Raw genomic sequence first — 14424 nt, 5'->3', positions numbered from 1 at the left:
TTTCCTCTAACATTGATTTGTTAGTGGTAGCGTAGTGCTTTCTATTATACCTTAATTGCTGGACTGATTTTACCTCAATCCGTGGGAGTTGTATTCCTCCGGCTCTCCTCTCCATCCCTCCGGGAGTGGGAAGGTGGGGGGGGGAGGGAAACAAAGGACAGTTTTTTGGCGCCCAACGTGGGGCAGGAACCCACGAAATAACAACAAATCTGACAGGATTTATAGTCATTTGTCACAATGCTGTTTTATTGGCTCTCACAGTTTTTTCTCTTGATCTCACGGTTTCAGGATTTTACCAATTACTTTCCATATATATTAGCTGTGTTAGTGTTCATCAAGTATGGGGTTTGGGCTAAGGTTCTTGTCTCATTGTACTTTATGTTAATGACTTGTAATACAATAGAAGCATTGATCATGAAACTGATCTGGTTTATGCTCCCGGTATGGTCACCAACTTTATATTTTGGGAGGTATATAATAGAAGTGCTTAGCAATTAACACATCTTTTTTCTCCTTCTCGGGTGGTCAACCTGTGAAGGAGACATTCTTCTATCCTCCCAGTGTTCTCTCCAGATGGTCTACAACATCATTTGAGGGTTTTGAAGTTTCTGAATGGCCTTTTAATACTGTTGAGACTTGTACGCTGATTGTGATGGGGATCACTATAGTAGCACGCATACAGAGTGTGTTTTGCCCACAATTATTTCATCTGATTTCAAGAGTTAAGCGGAGTCAGGTCTGGTCCTGTATTGGGGTTAAACGACGACATAGGAGGATGTCATTGTTTGAGCATGTTTTGAGGTTGTTTTTGTTCAAGGTTTTTTTCCGGCCAGGTGGAGGAGGGGAGGCCGGGAGGAAGGAGAGACAGGACACCTGACCCAGGCTAGTCAATGAGGTATTCCATACCATAGCACGTGATGCCCAGGATGCATACCGGGAAAGGGAGAGCTGGAGGGGTGGAGCTCTGGAGAAAAATGGAGGAGGGAGCACATGGTGCTCGGCCAGGCAGGGTGGAGTGAGTTATGGGTCGGTGGCTGGTGGGGTGTTGTATTCTTTTCACTTGCTGTTTGCTGTATCATTATTATTTGTAGTAGTAAATGGCAGTAGGGGTTTTGTGTTATGCCTTAGCAATTAAACCGTTCTTATCTCAATCTGTGGGGGCTACATTCTTTGGATTCTCCTTCCTAACTCTCAGGGAGTTGGGGGACTTGGTTTAAACCACGACAGAGGACCAGGAGATCTTCCCAGAGGGTAGCACCACTAACAGTGGATGAAATGGTTCATAAACTCCGAGAATTCGAAGACAATCTTACCCCTTCCATCATCTCAGCTGTGGAAAAACTATCTCATGATCTCAAACAGTTGAGGGATGATCTGTCTGATTTATCTAGCTCCTCACGTGTGCCAACACGCGCTTCAGCTATTAACAAAAGGTGTCCTATTGCTCGAGGTCGACCCCTTGGTTTTTGGAGTCAGGGATACAAAGGCTCAGAGGCCAGCTATACCCCAACGGAGAAAGAGATATTGGCAGCCTATGAAGGGGTTCGAGCTGCTTCGGAAGTGATTGGCACTGAAGCACAGCTCCTTTTGGCACCCCGCTTGCCAGTGCTGGGCTGGATGTTCAAAGGCAGGGTCTCCTCTACACATCATGCAACTGATGCTACTTGGAGTAAATGGGCTGCACTAACTACACAACGAGCTCGGATAGGAAATCCCAGTCATCCAGGCATTCTGGAAGTCATCATGGACTGGCCAGAGGGCAAAGATTTTGGAATGTCACCAGAGAAGGAGGTGATGCGTGATGAAGAGGCACCACCGTATAATAAATTGTCAGAAAGTGAAAAGCAGTATGCCTTGTTCACTGATGGGTCCTGCCGTATTGTGGGAAAGCATCAGAGATGGAAGGCAGCTGTATGGAGTCCTCAGCGACAAGTTGCTGAAACTGCTGAAGGAGAGGGTGAATGGAGTCAGTTTGCCAAGGTGAAAGCCATCAAGCTGGCCCTGGACATTGCTGTGCGAGAAAGGTGGCCAGTACTCTATCTTTATACTGACTCATGGATGGTGGCAAATGCCCTGTGGGGGTGGTTGCAGCAATGGAAGCAGAGCAACTGGCAACGCAGAGGTAAACCCATCTGGGCTGCTGCATTATGGCAAGATATCGCTGCCCGGGTGCAGAAGCTGGTAGTGAAGGTATGCCATGTAGATGCCCACATACCTAAGAGTCGGGCCACTGAGGAACACCACAATAACCAATAAGTGGATAAAGCTGCTAAGATTGAAGTGGCTCAGATGGACTTAGATCGGCAACATAAAGGCGAATTATTTTTGGCCCAGTGGGCCCATGACACTTCAGGCCATCAGGGCAGAGACGCAATGTACAAATGGGCTCGTGATCGAGGGGTGGACTTAACAATGGACACTATTGCCCAGGTTATTCATGAGTGTGAGACGTGTGCTGCAATTAAACAAGCTAAACGGTTAAAACCTCTTTGGTATGGAGGATGATGGCTGAAGTACAAATATGGGGAGGCCTGGCAAATTGACTATATCACACTCCCCCCAACCCGCCAAGGCAAGCGCCATGTGCTTACCATGGTGGAAACAACCACAGGATGGCTGGAAACATATGCTGTGCCCCACGCCACTGCCCGGAACACTATCCTGGGCCTTGAGAACCAGATTTTGTGGCGACATGGCACCCCAGAGAGAATTGAGTCAGACAATGGGACTCATTTTCGGAACAACCTTATAGGCACTTGGGCCAAAGAACATGGCATTGAGTGGGTATATCACATCCCCTACCATGCACCAGCCTCTGGGAAAATTGAACGGTACAATGGGCTGTTAAAAACTACACTGAGAGCAATGGGTGGGGGAACTTTCAAGCATTGGGATACACATTTACCAAAGGCCACCTGGTTGGTCAACACCAGAGGATCTGCCAACAGGGCTGGCCCAGCCCAGTCAGAACTTTTACATATTGTAGAGGGGGACAAGGTTCCTGTAGTGCACATGAGAAATTTGCTAGGGAAGACAGTCTGGGTTATTCCTGTTTCAGGCCAAGGCAAACCCACTCGTAAGATTGCTTTTGCTCAAGGACCCAGATATACTTGGTGGGTAATGCAGGAAGATGGGGAAGTCCGATGTATACCTCAAGGGGATTTGTTTTTAGGGGAAAACAGCCAATGAACTTAATTATACGTTGTTGCTTGCTGTGTAATATTTTTATAGTCCATCAACTAGATGTCTTCAGGTCACCAGCGACTGGCCCTGACTTCCCTCTAACCATCGTCCCAACAGAGAATGAACTTTGATAGAACCAGATGAGTTCTGCAGTAAAGGGATGATCAACATCAGGAGGCAACAATCCAGCACTGCACACAGACCCTCCTGCTACAAAAGACTATTACAAACCTAACACCATGGACAAAATGGACTCAATAGCATTATAGGGATTGGTCCATGTATTAAGAAATGATTTATTTCTATCTGTCTGGGTGTATGCAGATGTGTATATATATATATATATGATGGTATATTGAAAATGTGGGATCTGAGCATGACGTGAATGGTATGGAATAAGGGGTGGATAATGTCATGGGTTCAGCAGTAGCTCATGCTCTGCCAGGGAGGAGGGAGAGATAGGGCGCCTGGTCTGGGCTAGTCGGGGAGGTATTCCATACCACAGCACGTCCTGCTCGGGGAGGGGACTGGAAGCTGGCCAGGAGGGGAGGGGTTAACACTCCGGGCTGGGCTCGTGTCGGCGGGTGGTATCGTATTCTCTCTCCCTGTTTATTTCCTCTAACATTGATTTGTTAGTGGTAGCGTAGTGCTTTCTATTATACCTTAATTGCTGGACTGATTTTACCTCAATCCGTGGGAGTTGTATTCCTCCGGCTCTCCTCTCCATCCCTCCGGGAGTGGGAAGGTGGGGGGGGGGAGGGAAACAAAGGAGTGTGTGGACTTTAAACCACGACAAGTCACACCACAGTCAATTGTAGAGATATTGCAATATCCTTAACCTCTCCACACTGCAGTTTTAACTCTTCAAGAAAAAAACTAGGGGAAAAGGGCTCTTGGGAAATCCCATTTTTATGTTATGGCACTGTGCTGACTGTGGCTGTGATAATTTCCTTCACAGTAGCTGGTATGGAGCTGTGTGTTGGATTTATGCTGGAAACAGTGTTGATAACAGGGATGTTTTAGTTACTGCTGAGCAGTGCTTACACAGAGTCCAGGCTTCTGCTCCTCATCCCACTAGCAAACAGGCTGGGGGCACACAAAGATTTAGGAGGGTACACAGCTGACCCCAAATGATCCAAGGGATATTTGAGACCACATGATATCTTGCTCAGCATTATAAAAGCTGGGGGAAGAAGGAGACATTCTGAGTAATAGTATTTGTTTTCCCAAGTAACCATTAGCATGATGAACTCCTGCTTTCCTGGAGATGGCTGAATACCATTGGCCTGCCAATGAGAAGTGGCGAACAAATTCCTTGTTTTGGTCACTTCAAATTATTTCCATGAAGAATACAAGAACTTAATTCCAATTAAAAAAAAAGTCTCTGCAATTTAAAAGCCTGCTATCATGACTGTATTTCAATGAAAAATTGCACACTAAAAATGCCCAAGCAGAAAGCTGCATCATCAAAACAGACTTCATGGCCTTCACCTACCTTCTTAACTTCATTTATCATAAGAAAACTTATTTTCACTATTAAAGCTACAGAAACAAACAGAAGTCACTAGAAAAAGCAGAACTGAACATTGCCCACAAACTGCTGTCCACAAGAGCATTCACAATTATGTAGCAATAAAACCACATCTATTACTTGTAGTATAATATTCAATGCCTGCCTCATAAGCAAGGCAATTACTCTCGTTTTCTAGGTAATGAGAAGCAGAAGTTGATGAACAGTTATATTAGCAGTATTAAACACAAGGGTTTAAGTATCATAAAGAGGAAAGTGTACTTTAAAGACATAGTTAAGACTAACAAAAGCACTCATGCTAATTCATGCATCACCTGAAATTCAATTGCCACATTTTGAATCAATGCAAAATCCTGGTATGGAGAGCTATAAATAGAATTTAGCATCCATTTTAGCCTTTCACAAATCACAAGAGAAAATCTGCATCTCCACATCACAAGAAAAGCTATCCTTTATTCATTGTAACCAAAACCAGTGACTACAGCTCCCTGTAAGGAAAAAGGCTCACTCAGACCCTGTTTATGTGAGACTGGAGTGAGTTTGGACAACTTAAGCTGAAAACAATACTTTGCTCACCCTACCATTAGACTTACACACTGACATCAGGCAGAATACATAAAGCAAGTTAAAAAGAGCACATCCTTACTCTAAAATTACCTATTGTAAGCTCCATTTTAAGACTGACATTTATAGATTTATACACAGTATAAATATACACAGTAGCACAAGTAAAGACTTGGTATACTTGACATCCATAAGAAAACTTATATGTGCAAAGAAATAAATCCAGAAGGACAGATTAGTTTCAGAAGAAAGCAGGATTACAAGTACCCACTTTCCTTTTCAACACTATTTTTTGATCAAAAAATAAAGTTTACTTGTATGCTTCTTCAACACAGCTTTCCAGCAGTAACAAAAACTTAGTATTAAGCTTTCCCATTAGGAAGACCAGCCATAAAATATCAAGCTTGGGGGGAGGGTGTGATACAGGGGTAACCAATGTACAGGGGGTAATACAGAGAAATTGTACAAGGGGGTTAAAGGAATTCCTTTGCTTAAACAAAAGTATTGTCTGTCCTAAGCACTTAACATGCCAAGGCACTGATTACTGCTGAGGGGGAGAAGCAGATGCTTAGTTCTACTGATACGGGACAAAAGCAGATGTTTGGTTCTACTGATAAGCGCGGGAGAAGCAGACTGGGCACCGACCAAACACTAAGGCCATGCCTAACAACCCACGGATTGAGGTAAAATCAGTCCAGCAATTAAGGTATAATAGAAAGCACTACGCTACCACTAACAAATCAATGTTAGAGGAAATAAACAGGGAGAGAGAATACGATACCACCCGCCGACACGAGCCCAGCCCGGAAGAGAGAGCTAACCCCTCCCCTCCTGGCCAGCTTCCAGTCCCCTCCCTGAGCAGGACGTGCTGTGGTATGGAATACCTCCCCGACTAGCCCAGACCAGGCGCCCTATCTCTCCCTCCTCCCTGGCAGAGCATGAGCTACTGCTGAACCCATGACAGCCTGAAGATTAAAAGGTGTAATGTTTAAGAAGAGGAAGACTCATTTACTTCATTTTGAAGACCCCTGCCCACAAGAGGAAGACTCATTTACTTCATCCTGAGACCCCTGCCCATGACCAGAAGGGGCACTGCGCAGGCGCAAAGGACCTTCCGGCTCATTATAATATGAAGCGGGGATAGATAATAAATATGTATAGGCGTATTGAGCAACCTCATGTCTATGTATACCTTAAGAGAATAAATGTAAAGGGAGAACAACCCTGAGGTGTGCATGCTTTGGAGGAGCTATCCCCATGCACTTCAGCGCTGAATAAAAGCATATCTACTTTGCAACTTCAACTAGTTGTGGAGTCTATCCGCGCATCACTTCGGCGAGCCAGGCAGGAGGCCTCTGTCCGGCTGCAGGATCGGCCGAGGGGTGCACATCCTCGGTGCCACCGCTGCTTGCCTGGAGGAGCTCCGCTTCCCGTCTGCTCACTGCGGGGACAGACAACAACCTGTGCCGGCTGCGGAGAAACGGTATGTTTGGGATTTAGGTAATTTAGGGGACCTGTAAGGTGTACGCGTGGCCCGGGGCTGCTGGTAAGGCGCGCAGAGACATCTGGCGCACAGCGAAGTTCCCCTTGGGAGGTAGGGCTTGCAAGCAAGGGACTCATTGACCGATGGAGCGGCTGCTAGTGATCCTGAGAGCTGATCGGGCGATCCCGGGTTTTCACTGCATCCCAGGTTTTGGGAGCCAGGACGGACCTGCTAGGGGGGCAGGTGAAGGGTAAGCGAACCCACCACGTTTCTGCTGCATCTCAGTTCTGAGAAGCAGGACGGACCTGCTACCATAAGAAGCAGGAGAAGGGTAGGCGAAACCATAGTGTGAGTGTGTGGGATCCCATGTGTAAGTTTGTGTTTCTGTGTGACTGAGACGTAGCATAGCTACGAAGCGAGTGTGGAGTCCCAATCCACGGTTCCGTGTCTCCGCGAGGAGAGCGGCCGGAGATGGACAAAGCATCTACATGTTTTTGGTGCTGTGTGTCCTGTCTGTGTGAGCAAGGGGGGCCTGGCTGCCCCTCCCGCTGTCCTTCCTGTGTAAGCTTGTGTGTTTTGTCTGTGTGAGCAGCTTAGAAAGGGGGGGGGGGGGGGCTGGCTGCCCCTCTTGCTAAGTTTTTCTGTCCCGTGTATCTTTTTGTCTGTGTACAGTCATTAAGTAGCTCAGAAAGTCCCTGTGTGCCTTGTGGGAGTGAAAATGTATGTAACGGGTAGCGTTTTGCGTGGATATTGCGGCAGTGCTCCCGGTGCAGATTCCACTTCAACAGCCATGTAGGGTGCCAGTGGGGCAGATATTGCCCGGTGTGTCTTATGAAACACTGGCGGGTGGGAAATTATAGTTATCTAATCAGTTATTTTTGGACCAGAAATAAAAAGATTACTTTGTGGAGAAAGCCACAAAGTCCTGGAAGAATTCCGGGAAGTTAGAAGGAAAAAAAAACTGGGAAAGGGTTTGTAAAAAGTATCAAAGACAATTTGAAGAGGCGTGGTTGCAAAGGAAATCTTGCTGTAACTGAAACTATGATCTAACAACAGGGGAGCTAATCTGCAGAACCCAGAGATATTATTTTACCGATCCCCTTAAGAATATCATGTGTAGGTGCTCTCATATTTTCATAAGTGCATTTGCAGAGCACTGGGAAAGAGAAGCTATAGAGATTTGTAAAAGATTGGCTGAAATGGGAGCCGGTCAAAACAAGGAAATTCTGAAGAAAAGCCCATTGGGTTACGTTTTGGCACATTGGAAGGAACTGAGAGGGTCTTCTGGGGCCTCTGTAAACAAGAAAACGTTGGTAAAATATTGCAGCCAATGGTGGCCTTTGTATAGTTTGGAAGATCAGGAAAAATGGCCTAAAAAAAAAAAACTAAATGGAACTTTGAATTATGATACATTGTTACAATTAATGTTGTTTTTGAGGTGGCAAGTAAAATGGAATGAAGTAATGTATGCAGATGTGACAGAGTGCAAAATTAATATACCTCTTCCTGATCCCTTAATTTTGGCTTTGGAAAAGGACTGAAAGCTAAGCTGAAGAGATGTTGTTCAGATCGTGATACTGGGGAAAGGAAAACCAAAGGGAAAGAAGGGGAGCTCGAGCAGCTCCTGTGTTTGAGCATGGGATGGGTGCCGGGGTAGGCAAACAAGTGGAAACAGACATGTTGACAGACAGGACTGAAGGGTTGTTGAATAAATGTGGACCGGGAGTAAAGCAGGAAACATGGAAAGTGGATAAAAAAAGAAAGTGGTTGCTTTGAAACTGGTGGAGAAAGAATATTGAGCAGAGGTGGGGGAGTAAGCTCTTCTGTGGAACCGGATCGGTGTGTGTGCTATAGGGAGTCTGGACCCTGGAAGTGAGACTGCCCTGGGGGAGTGCCATGGGGCGGCTCCAGTGAATGAATTAGAACTAGAATGACATAAAAGCTGGAAAGAAGAGAGTTTATCCCCTCGTTGGGAGGGACCATTTCTTGTTCTTTTAACTAGGGAAACAGCGATAAGAGCTGCTGAAAAAGGGTGGACACACGCGTCTTGAGTAAAAGGACCCATAAAAGAATGTAAAGTTGTGACTGAACCCAGAGACGCCAAGCTGACCCTCAAGAGGACTTGGGATAAGTAACTGAGAGAATTCATATTGACTCCTGTAAATCTGATATGGGAAATGAAGATATAGTTGAAATTATTTTAAGAGTCAAATGTCCCAATTGTTTGAAGTATATTATTACTCCTAGGGGAGACCACAAACAATTTGAGGAATCAATTACAGGTCTTTTGCATTCAGTGTGAAATTACCACCTCGTTGGAATAATTGTTATGGGTCAAATACTATTTCAGTAATAGCCGGACCAGGAATATACCTTTAACCTACCAGAGAGGGCAAGACCGGAGGGAGTCGGTGCTGCAGCTGAAAAGGTCTGCCGAGGGCTGCAACCCCTGGGGCTGTGACCGCTGAGCACTATGATCCTGACCGGACCTCTTTTGGTGTCAGTTCTGATAGGAACCATATGGGAAAATGCCGTGGCTTCTAAAAACATTCGCAACAACTGTAGTGGATGCATTACCACAACTAGACAAGGGAGAGTAACCTCTCAAACCCTGATCTATCACACTGTTTATGAATGCAAAGGAAAAAATATAGGCAGTTGCATATATAATCAAACTCAGTGAGAACAAATTCAGAAGAAGGAAGATTAATTGGAATAAGTTATAATGAAGTTATAACCAATTTGAGTACCTCACTGTCAAAAATTTTTGATGCATGTGATATTATAGATGATGATTTAGATACTAATCGTGGAAGTTTAGAGTGGAGACGATACTATAGTAGCCAACCAAAATATATTTGCCCAGGTGGATACCAATGTCATATAAATCCTGATTATGTACCTAGTCAAACAGCTAGGTACCAGTCATCACACCTCTGTGGAAGAAAAGGATGGTCTTGTGTATGCTGGGATACTGCAGGCTGGGGATATGATTATCACTGTAAGACTCTACGACCTTCAATAGCAAGAATACAAACAAACAGTATCTGTACGAACCGTGCCTGCAATCCAGTAAATTTAATTCTCATAGATTTGAAAAATTGGAAACAGAAAGAAGTAACTAAAATTGGACTTAAGATATATGGAAGACCCAGGTGTGATTATTAGTATTAAGATCAAAGAAAAATACAGAGTCAATACAACATCATTTATTATCATGAAATGGAAACTGGAGTCCAATATGAAATTCCCACAGTTGCTAAAATCTCTTTGTAAATCTTGCTGAAAATATAGCTAAAGCATTGAATGTAACTAACTGCTGTGTTTGTGGGGGAACTAACCAGGGAGAGAGATGGCCCTGGGAGGCAATGGAGAGTAATATAAGTGACCCTGTAATCTGGAAAAATCGAAAAGGGAACAAACAGACCAGGCCAACAATGGCAGATTGACTTTACGGAACTGCCAAGGAAAGGGGGGTATAGGCATTTGCTGGTACTAACAGACACCTTTTCAGGTTGGCCAGAAGCCTTTCCAACTAGAAGTGCAAAAACCCAGGAGGTAATGAAAATATTGTTACAGGAAATAATATGGAGTTCCAGCCACTGCATCTTTGGACAGAGGACCACATTTTATTTCAAATGTGGTACAACAAATTAACAAACAACTAGGTATTGATTGGGAATTTAATACTCCCTACCACCCTCAGTCAAGTGGTCAGGTGGAGAAAATGAACCATCTAATTAAACAACAAATTGTGAAACTGGGACAGGAGGCCAGTTTACCTTGACCCCAGTCACTTCCATCAGGTCTGCTAAAAATTTGAACTAAATCAAGGACTCAAAGGGTTGAGACCTTTTGAAATTCTGTATGGAAGACCATATGGAAGACCATATGGGGTCCAACAGGGAATGTCTCTCCAAGTGGGAGAAGAAACTATGAATAACTATATAAAAGAGTTAGGAAAACAACTCAGGAAAATTGAAAAACATGTGGCTGGAACTCAAAGCAGAGGACTGGATAGTCCTGCACATAATATACAACCTGGAGATTATGTGTATATAAAATCTTTCAGACTCACAGGGAAAAGCTGGATTCATCATACTTGAGTCAAAAAGGCCCCAAATGCTCCCTGAAAAATCACACTGAGCGGTAATAACAGACTAACTCGCGAAAGATAGAGCGATCCATGGGTGTTAACACAATGTTGCAATTGTAATCAGAATATAAATCCAGGTATCACTTACTACCTGAATATGAGATAAGGGTAGTGCAAGTGCTGCACATACTGCATGAAGCTTGGCCCAATTAGGCGTATACCAGGCTGCTAGCATCCGCTTGGCATACACCCACAAGAAGCAGCGGGCATCTTGTGGTTTACAGTCACAAGAGGCAGCAGGCATCTGGTGGTTTGGGTCCTGCAAGACACAGTGGGTGTCTTGTAGGAAAGGTTTTGGTTTTAAAATTAAATCCTTTATATCTATACCATGGTATAATTACCCATGGACATGGATGTGAGGATTTCGAAGGTATGTGCTGCATGAACTTATCTGACCATTCTGAATCAATCCATGTTAAGCTGCAAAAGTTGCAGGAGAATATGCAAGATCTTAAAATTGTTGGAGGGGGATTGGATGAATGGCTAAATAACCTAGGAGTTACTGGATAGTTCAGAGATATACTTAACAAAGGCCTTCTAATCTTAGCTATAGTACTACTAATTTTACTGATTGTATGTATATCAAAATCACTTCATAAATCTATAGAAGGAACATGGATAGCTCTGTCATAAATAATACAGTAAAAGAATTTACTCACTTTATAGAAAAAGGGGGAATTGATACAGGGGTAACCAATGTACAGGGAGTAATACAGAGAAATTGTACAAGGGGGTTAAAGGAATTCCTTTGCTTAAACAAAAGTATTGTCTGTCCTAAGCACTTAACATGCCAAGGCACTGATTACTGCTGAGGGGGAGAAGCAGATGCTTAGTTCTACTGATACGGGACAAAAGCAGATGTTTGGTTCTACTGAGAAGCGGGGGAGAAGCAGACTGGGCAAGGACCAAACACTAAGGCCATGCCTGAAGATTAAAAGGTGTAATGTTTAAGAAGAGGAAGACTCATTTACTTCATCCTGAGACCCCTGCCCATGACCAGAAGGGGCACTGCGCAGGCGCAAAGGACCTTCCGGCTCATTACAATACGAAGCGGGGATAGATAATAAATATGTATAGGCGTATTGAGCAACCTCATGTCTATGTATACCTTAAGAGAATAAATGTAAAGGGAGAACAACCCTGAGATGTGCATGCTTTGGAGGAGCTATCCCCATGCACTTCAGCGCTGAATAAAAGCATACCTACTTTACAACTTCAACTAGTTGTGGAGTCCATCCGTGCATCAGGTGAAGAATAGTTTAAGTCTCCTTGCCAAAGTCAGTCTTCACCCAAGCTTATCCCACACCATCTCTCTCCTGGAGCTGATTAAACTCTCACTCCTTCTGAGAGGAAGTTCCAGCAGACTGAGCAATGACACCATCATCCTCCTGGCCAGAGGAGATTTCATGAGAGCAAGCGAGTAACAGAAAGCTAGAAAATTAGATTCAGGCAAGACTATGTTATCCTGAACAACCAGGTTCTAAATATACAGAACAATCAGCAAATATAAACAATTACAATACATGAAAGGGAGTAAGAACTCAGTAAGATCCACATGGATCAGAAAAATCTCTAAACAAGCAGTTTGTTACAATACATTGCCTCTCATCTTGTATTCCCTTCTCTCCACCATCCTTACAATAGGCATCACGTGCAGTTTAAAGTTCACATTTTGTTTATACATAATCTCCAGTTCTCTCCATAAAGACTTAATTTGTATATACTTGGTAAAGATTAATTTAGCCCATATGTCTTGACTGACTGAGCTCATATACTATCTGATTCAGCCACACAAAGGAAAGCAGTTTCAAATTGGCCTAGAAAAATCACAAAGCTCTGATTAGTTCCAAATGGAGCACTTTGTTAGTGAGCTGAATGGGGTTGATGTGAGGGGCTAACCGATGCAAGGGAGTTAGAGTCAAGGAATGATTTATTAGGGGCTGCAGCTGCTTGCTAAACAATGTATGCTGCTTGCTTAACATTTACTGTGCTCGCCAAAACAGGATGGGAGAATGCAAGGCTATTGATAAGAGGAAGGAACAGTAGCCGTAGCTGCTTGCTAAACAATGTATACTGCTTGCTTAACATTAACTTGGTTCCTGTTCTCTGGACCAAGAGACCAGGGAGCATGCATGACGACTAGAGGTGAAAAGTTCAGGCTTGAGGAAGACTCCTTTACCTCATCTTGAGACCCTTGCCCACGACCACCAGGAGACACTGCGCAAGCACAAAGGACCTTTTAGCTCATTATAATATGAGGCGAGGATAAGACATGATTATGTATAGGCATATTGTATAACCTAATGCATATGCAGTATTTTAGGGGATAAATATAGAAGAGAACAACGCTGGGATGTGCATGCCTTTGGAGGAGCGATCCCCCATGCTCCTCAGCGCTGAATAAAGCATACATACTTTACAACTTTAATGAGTGGTGGAGTTTATCTACATATCAGGGTTATAACCCGTGAATCCGACTGCTTGAAACTTTCATTCCAAATTTTAAATATTTTTGTTTCCACTGACTTAAACATGCAAATACTGCAAAGGTTTGGATTTGCTTAGGAAAAGTAAAATAATGAAAAATGTTTTGCAAATCAAAGTTTTATTTCCAAAGTAGTAACAGCTTTTTTTTTGTTTTAATTTGAGGCCAAGCAAACCAGAGGAACAATAACTCATGAGCTACAAACTGCAGAAGACAGTGTCCCAGGAGAGTTAGGAGAACCACTGGCAAAAGCTTAACAGTAGATAAATGCCCAGGAAGAACTTGTACAACTTGTTCAACTTAAGAAACTCAGTGTCATATCAGTTCTGGGAGGAATGTTCACCATACCTGAACATTACTGTAATCCCATAGATTTGGCTCAGCACAACTACTAATAAGCAGTCACTAGATTCTGAATAAAGAACAAGGCATTCCAGTGAAATAAAGATACTGAGAAGTCGCAAGTAAATTGCTTTGGGCCTTTTGGGATAACATCTTTGAAGAAAGCCAAGATGCCATTAAAGAATAAGCATCTGGTGTTCAGGAACTGTTAAAGGCTTGTTTTCTAAAGAAGTAAGAGTCCACAGTAAAGGTGGATAAGCTGGCCTCACAAACCAGAAAGGCACAGGCTATAAATCATAAAACCATAGGAGTGACATGTTTATAAGTGCAGAAAAATTCATCAATCATTTAAGGTCTGAGAGGGTACAGCATCAAACATCTGAACAGAAGACTTTGGATTTTTCAACTGAAATTATTTGAGAACATCAGCAGAAACAGTCCATGAAGACTAATCAAATACAACAGCAACCCCAGAGAGTTAAAGGAATAGAAATATTCTTCACTATGCCTAATCTTACCCTTAGCACAGCATTTTGTAGAGGAAAAGGGAGAAGGAAAGCCCTCTGTTCCACCTAGCCCTAGTTTCACTAGATTATTTATAAATTGTTTTAACACAAGAGTGGCTTATTCAACAACTCCAGATGTACCACTCAAATGAATGCAGAAGAGATTATCAAACT

The 14424-nt window shown here is 43.5% G+C and overlaps 1 protein-coding gene across 1 annotated transcript in view; it reads right to left on the bottom strand.

The window, feature by feature from the left end:
* Positions 1-14424, bottom strand: part of LOC117438195 (zinc finger CCHC domain-containing protein 14-like) — an 83910-nt gene that overhangs the window by 56310 nt on the left and 13176 nt on the right. The gene's annotated exons all lie outside the window — the stretch shown is intronic.

The sequence above is a fragment of the Melopsittacus undulatus genome (assembly GCF_012275295.1).
Source record: "Melopsittacus undulatus isolate bMelUnd1 chromosome W unlocalized genomic scaffold, bMelUnd1.mat.Z SUPER_W_unloc_1, whole genome shotgun sequence".
Taxonomy (NCBI): domain Eukaryota; kingdom Metazoa; phylum Chordata; class Aves; order Psittaciformes; family Psittaculidae; genus Melopsittacus; species Melopsittacus undulatus.
The sequence above is the reverse complement of the archived record's forward strand: the minus strand, read 5'-3'. Positions and strand labels throughout refer to the sequence as shown.